The sequence below is a fragment of the Myotis daubentonii genome, chromosome 10 (genome assembly GCF_963259705.1).
Source record: "Myotis daubentonii chromosome 10, mMyoDau2.1, whole genome shotgun sequence".
Classification (NCBI taxonomy): domain Eukaryota; kingdom Metazoa; phylum Chordata; class Mammalia; order Chiroptera; family Vespertilionidae; genus Myotis; species Myotis daubentonii.
Window position 1 is genome coordinate 82,280,787 of NC_081849.1, and position 6,832 is coordinate 82,287,618.

Consider the following 6,832-nt stretch of genomic DNA (forward strand, 5'->3'; position numbering starts at 1 on the left):
ATGGTTTCCTTTGCTGTGCAGAAACTTTTTGGTTTGATATAGTCCCATTTGTTTCCCTTGATCGAAGAGTCATATCAGAAAATATATTGCTATGAGAAAAAAAGCTTTCTTTTAGAAGTTTACTGGTTTAGAATCTAATGTTTAAGCCTTTAATCCATTTTGAGTTTATTTTTGTGTATGTTGTAGGAAAGTGGTTTAGGTCAGTGGTTGGCAAACTGCGGCTCACGAGCCACATGCGGCTCTTTGGCCCCTTGAGTATGGCTCTTCCCCAAAATACCGACTTCTGCTCTGGCCTCCTTTGTCAAATAGTAATGGACCATAAAGGTGTGGGTTTATTTCTGGGCTCTCTATTCTGTCCCATTGATCTATATGTCTGTTTTTATGCCAGTGTTATGCTGTTTTGCTTCCTACGGCTTTTTAGTAGAGTTTGACATCAGGTAGCATGATTCCTCCAACTTTGTTCTTCTTTCCTGATACTGCTGTGGCGATTCCAGGTCTTTTGTGGCTCCATATAAATGTTTGTCCTAGTTCTGTGAAATAAATGCACCCTGAGTATCTTGGTAGGCACTGCACTGAGTCTATAGATTGCTCTGGGCAGCGTGGGTATTTTAACGATGCTAATTCTCCCTGCTCATGAACACGGCATATGCTTAGAAAAGCACCTTTTGGGAATGCCAGACTCCAGCTTTGCATGTGATGTGTAGAAGATAATTCACTGCCCCTTCTTGGATCAATTCTGCTACCTCAGTTACTTTGTGAGAGATAATTGACATTGTTTATGCTGGGATCACTGTATGTGATGGATTAGTTCCACTGGTTGAAACTGGTTAGCTTCATATCAATCACAGAATTTCATGAGCAACCAGATTCAAATTCTATGCAAAACACAAAAGATTTCCAAGAATACAGCCAGACTGAACTTTACTAAGAGAGCAAACGTATTATCTCTTTTCAGAAATCTTCAATTTTCCAAAGTAATGAAAAAGTTGACACTTCTTTAGACTATTAGTACAACCATTAGATATGGTCAGCATGTGTTACAATTGAAAAATTTCAGGATATGACTATCACTAAATATTGTACTTTTATATCAAAGCATTTGAACCTTAAAGTAACTATATTTAAAGCCACATTTAAAAATTAATCAAGAGTATATTTTTTTTCCTATAAACATTATGAATTAGTTCAAAAGGAGGCATTAAGACACACTTTAGTTATGTTCAAAGGAGTACATGGTGGGGATGTATTCTAAAGGCAATTTCTTCTTGTCATCTTGAAGATTCATGAAATACTAATGGAAATAGTATTGTGCATTAAAACGCTCAAAGGCAGACAGCCCATCCATAAAAGTAAACACATTTTAAGGAACCTTAAACTTTTATGACTTGTGTCTTCTTTTGTGATCTTTTATCTAGTTGTTTATCTTCTTACATTGTATACTCTCAGATCTTGTTTTCTTTTAGCCTTCCACGTTTAGAGATAATTAAAGACCTCATCTCTCTGACCTTCAAATGTTATTCATTCCCTCCCACATAAGTGCTCTGATGTCTTGCAGCTTCTCTACACTGATCTGATTTGCTGGGTTTCCCTAGCATTGTCCTTTGGACTGAGAGGTGTCGGGGCTGAATCATATCATCTGCCATCTATAAAAGTACAATATTTAGTGATAGTCATGTCATGTTAGTGAGGGGAGAGGAATGACTTGAGTCAGAACCAATATCAACACAAGATCAAAATACCCAATTGCCAAGTATAATGTGTCGCCCTAAAGTGTCCAAACAATATAGAGCATAGTTTACTCATGGACAGACCCATGATTTCAAATGGGTCAATAGTACTCAACTCATAGGTAAAATTCTTGCTGTGTTTCTTTTTTACTTCCAGTTTGGCCACAAAACTTGAGAACCATCTCACTATTCTTTTTTTCTGCAAAACTATTTACACTCAGACTTCATGGGCCTTGATACCTCTGAAAGTACCTTTGGCCGCCAACCATATTGCTCTAACTGAAGCACATCACTTTAAAAGATTGTCTTTACTTTCACACACCTTCTTACAGAATTTTTCAACTTAATTCTCCTGCTCCTTTTTAAGGTTAAACATCTTTTCTTCCCTTCTTTCTCTTTCTCCCTCCCTCATTTTCCTCTCTCTTCTTTTCCTTCCCCGCTTCCTCCTTCCCTCCCTTCCTTCTTACCTTCCTTCTTCCTTTCCTCCTTTTACACCTCTTACTCTCCCTCCCTCTGTCTCTTTCTTTCTCTTAGCTCATCTGCATCCAGTTCATCCATCCTAGGTCAGGACTTTTTACATTAGGTGTTTTCTTCAAACCTGAATTCTCATTTACAACATTCTTAACACCGCATACATGGGCTATCTTTTCTGTGTTCAGTAAACTAGAGATAGGCAGCATAATTCTCTCCAAGTTACAGGCTGTGAGATTTAGCCTATGGTGGCTAAATGATGCTAAACACTGATAGGGTTCATTTACTGAAAATTCCTTCCCTGGGAAATGATTGATTTGCCTAATTTTATAAAACAGTCGCTCTGGTGAATTGCCCATTCTTGGAGTCATGTCTATTTTAATCATCTTGGTTTTTATTAACAGAGCAGCCATTATTATATTGGTCTATGTAAGTGTGGATTTTATAAAAGTTTTTTGGTTTTTTTTGTAATAGCGATTAACCACCGGAGACTTTGGCAAAAGTGTACACAGTTCAGATATAATATGTATATATTCTGCAGATCTAATATACAGCCTGGTGACTAGAGTTAATAACACTGTGTTGCAAAGTTAGAATTGCTGGGAGTGGACACAAACATACCTGTGCCAGACGATGAATGTGTTAATTAGCTTCATCGTGGTAGTCATGTTGCAGTGTAGAGGAATATCAAAGCTTCATGTTGTACATGTTAAATATGTACAGTTTTTATTTGTCAATTAACCTCAATAAAGTTGGGGGAAATTTTACCAAACATCAAAGAAGCAGATCTTGTGGTTGTGTATAGAGAAGTGTGCTCAAGGTGATGGGGTAAAAATAGGATAACCCTGGGTCAGAGGCCATTGTTGAGATGGGCATTTGTTACTCAGCAGTCAAGCTGGAGTGAGCATTTGGGTAATTTGACCAAGGGCTTTGAGAGAAAGAACACTCTAGAGAGTGTAGATAGTTACACACAGACACACAGTGTGGACATCAGGAAAGCACAGAGGACAAAGGGTGAGTTGTCAGTTGCTAAGAGGAGTAAGTTCAGCCTCGGTCTGGACTGACCAATCAGAATGGCAGGGTTTCCCTCACGATCAGACATTCACAGAGACAGAATTAGCTCCAGTGACCTGGCTGTGGTCACAAGGATGAGAACGTAGACGCGTCTTTAACTGGCTTGCCCCCGATTCCTCACATGGAATGCACGCTGAATATGAGGTGCAATCACAGGTTGACTCTGGAGATGAGAGGATTAATACTTTGTCTAAGCCGCCCAGCCACAGAGACACTATTGAAGGGACATGATAGCATTTGCATTTTTATTTGGAAGACTGATTGCCTGGGGTCTCCTGAGGTCACACGTGAATATTTACCCCGCTCTTTGGAGACTGCAAGCGTCTCTGTGGCCGGTGGCTTAGACAGAGTGGCTCTGCACTGAAACTGACCACGCCCCGTCTCTTAGTGGACAGGGTAGAGAATCGGTGAATCATTTGGATGTAGGAGGGTGTACCGAACCCCATTAACAGCCTGTGCATCCGTTTAACTAGGAAGAGGAGGCGTGGCTGCGTTCTGCGTTCATCTTGGGACAGTGGGTTCAAGTCCAGGCTTCCTGCAGACACTGCAAACTACGTTTCTGACATCCAGGTCATCCCTGTCAAACCCAAATAGAAATAACTGCTCTGCCTGCCTCTCAGTAGACTGTGAGGTTTACTTGGAAACGTGCCATAGAATTATTTATTGCTATTACTTGTCCCTAAGTTTAGAGTAAAATCACATTCCTGAGGGCCAAGTACATGTCAGGATTTGCCCAGTGTAGGCAAAGTTGCCGTTACGTTACAGACGAGGAAAGTAACGGGGAGAGTTACCTAAAATCATGTTGGTAATGACTATTACTGGAATGAGAAGTGAAGTCATTTGATACGATGTCCTAGTCCCCTTCTCTTAAACCAAGAACAAACACCTACAGCGTGACTGGCACTTCACTCTATTAGAAGTCGGTGTCCTCTGGGGAGGGGAGGACACCTTAGAATGGCGTGGTCACTGCTCTTAGCCACAGAAACGGACCTCTTTTCGCCGGTTTTCATTCTGTCCTCTTAAAAATTTTTTTAAAATCAGGAGTCCTTAGATCAGTGGTTCTCAACTTGTGGGTCGCAACCCCTTTGGGGGTCGAATGACCCTTTCACAGGGGTCGCCTAAGACCATCGAAAAACACATATATAATTACATATTGTTTTTGTGATTAATCACTATGCTTTAATGATGTGCAATTTGTAACAATGAAAATACATCCTGCATATCAGATATTTACATGACGATTCATAACAGTAGCAAAATTACAGTTATGAAGTAGCAACGGAAATAATTTTATGGTTGGGGGTCACCACAACATGAGGAGCTGTATTAAAAGGTCGAGGCATTAGGAAGGTTGAGAACCACTGACTTAGATTAACACAAAGGGGTGAATGAACTAGTGAATGAAGGCCCTGGCTTGGCTGTTGTGAATTCACAGAGTTAGCTGAGAGCTGGCCAGTGTGCTGCTCTCACAGGGAAAGCTGGATAGACTCTCCTTGTGCTTACTTTCTACAACCTCTGGAAAATACCAAACAAAGGCTTAGGATTGTTGGTGTATTCAGTGTTGTCTCCAAGGAAACAACCTCTCTCTCTCTCTCTCTCTCTCTCTCTCTCTCTCTCTCTCTCTCTCTCTCTCTCTCTCTCTCTCGCCTGAGAATTACTGTGTAGGAGTGATCCAGTGGAGGGACCTGTCAAATTGTGTTAAATATTCATTTGCTCACTTTAACATCTGGATAAAGACCGTTTTACGCTTTGGAAGATACGTATCCAAAAGAAATCCGAATTGACTTGATGAACTATCTTTCTCCCAAGAAGAAGGATAAATAAGCCGGGGCCATATATTTTTCTCATATTGCAAACCCATAAAAAATGCCATAAAGAGAAATCAAAGTAGTAATGGATCGGTAGAACTGCTGAGATCGTTGTAATATTTTTTCAAATACTTTAGCATAGCCATATTGATTTTCGATACATATGTATGCAGAAAGGCACAGGTGTTTACAATCTTGGTATAGTTTGTAATGAATTTTAAAGGCGTTACAAACAGCAGCAGCAACCCATGAATGATTAGCATTTCAAACCCAAGGTGGATGGAAAGTATGATGAAACAGCAAATTATACTTTTTAATAAGTGCATTGTTCTGCTGAGATGATTGTATTCACCGACAGCCAATTCTGCGGTGATGAATTATTGTGTAAAAGCTTTTCCCTATGATCTTTTTGGTAGGCAGTTAACAACTGCTCAGCTAACTTTCATGTATGCATTTATCAATCTTTGCTTTAGTAAAATTCACACCAGGTTAACTCATAAATGTTTTTAACAGTATATGTACCCTTTTCAACTGCTCTTTCATTGAAATTATCAAAAGCAACATGATTTTCCCAACCATGAAGAGGTGAGCATAATCTGAAGACATGGCAAGGTTGGGGCATAATCTGGGTCTGTACCTGTTGCCCTTCTCAACCGGAAGCACTGACCACTTTCTAGACCTCCGCTGTTACCTTGTCTTCAAACAGTGGGGCATATGCCAGGGCCCCTCAAACTGTCATTGTCCCGAGGCCAAATTTCTATCTTATCTGGCACCTCTTTTATATGTAGGCCTTTAAAAATCAAGGAAAATTCTTCTATTTCTATTTTTTGACCCCTAGGTAGATTAAGTATAAGAGAAAACTAGCATGCTTATTTTTAAATTGGAACATAATGGAAAGTTTACACCGTATCAAAGTTTTATGTTTTCTATTTTATTTGTTAGTTTATTTTTCTCATCAGTTTACACATAAAAATGAATTCATATGGTACTTGTCTTTCTCTGACTAGCTTATTTCACTTAGCATAATCACTAGGTCTATCCATGCTAAAAGTAAGAGTTCCTTCTTTTTTACACTAGAGTAGTAAATGGACCACAACGCTTTTATTCACTCATCTACTGATGGGCACTAGGTTGACTTTCAAATCTTGGCTGGGTGAAAAAGGTCAAGGGATTGAGCAACAAAACAAAACAAAACTCAGACACAGACAGACAACAGTAGGGTAGTTACCAGAGGGAAAGGGACGTGGGGGGAGGTAGAAGAAGGTGAAGGGGGGATAAATGGTGATGGAAGGAGACTTGACTTTGGGTGATGAATGCACAATATAATATACAGATGGTGTGTTATAGAGTTGTACAGCTGAAACCTATATAATCTTATTAACCAACGTCACCCCAATAAATTCAATAATTTTTTTTAGGTTTTATGTTTTCAGATTGTATACTCTCATGCTGTTTTAAGCTTCTGTTGATTGATTAGTAGTTTGATGTTGTTGATCCGAGTTAAGAGACACTGGCCAGGAAAAGGCTGGGCCGGAGAGAAGAAAAAGACCTTCCCCTTTCTGGGACCCATCGGTCAGCGGAGTCTGTGATTTGTCCGATGGGGGAGCCGGGGTTGTGGGAAGAGCCAAGGTCAAGGGAAGAGCCCTGGTGCTGAGGAAAATCACAGCATTGGCGCTGGGGGTATAGGAAGAGATCAAGAGAGAAATTAGAAAGAAATTCACTTGGTAATTAAAATATTAAAATCATGTGTAA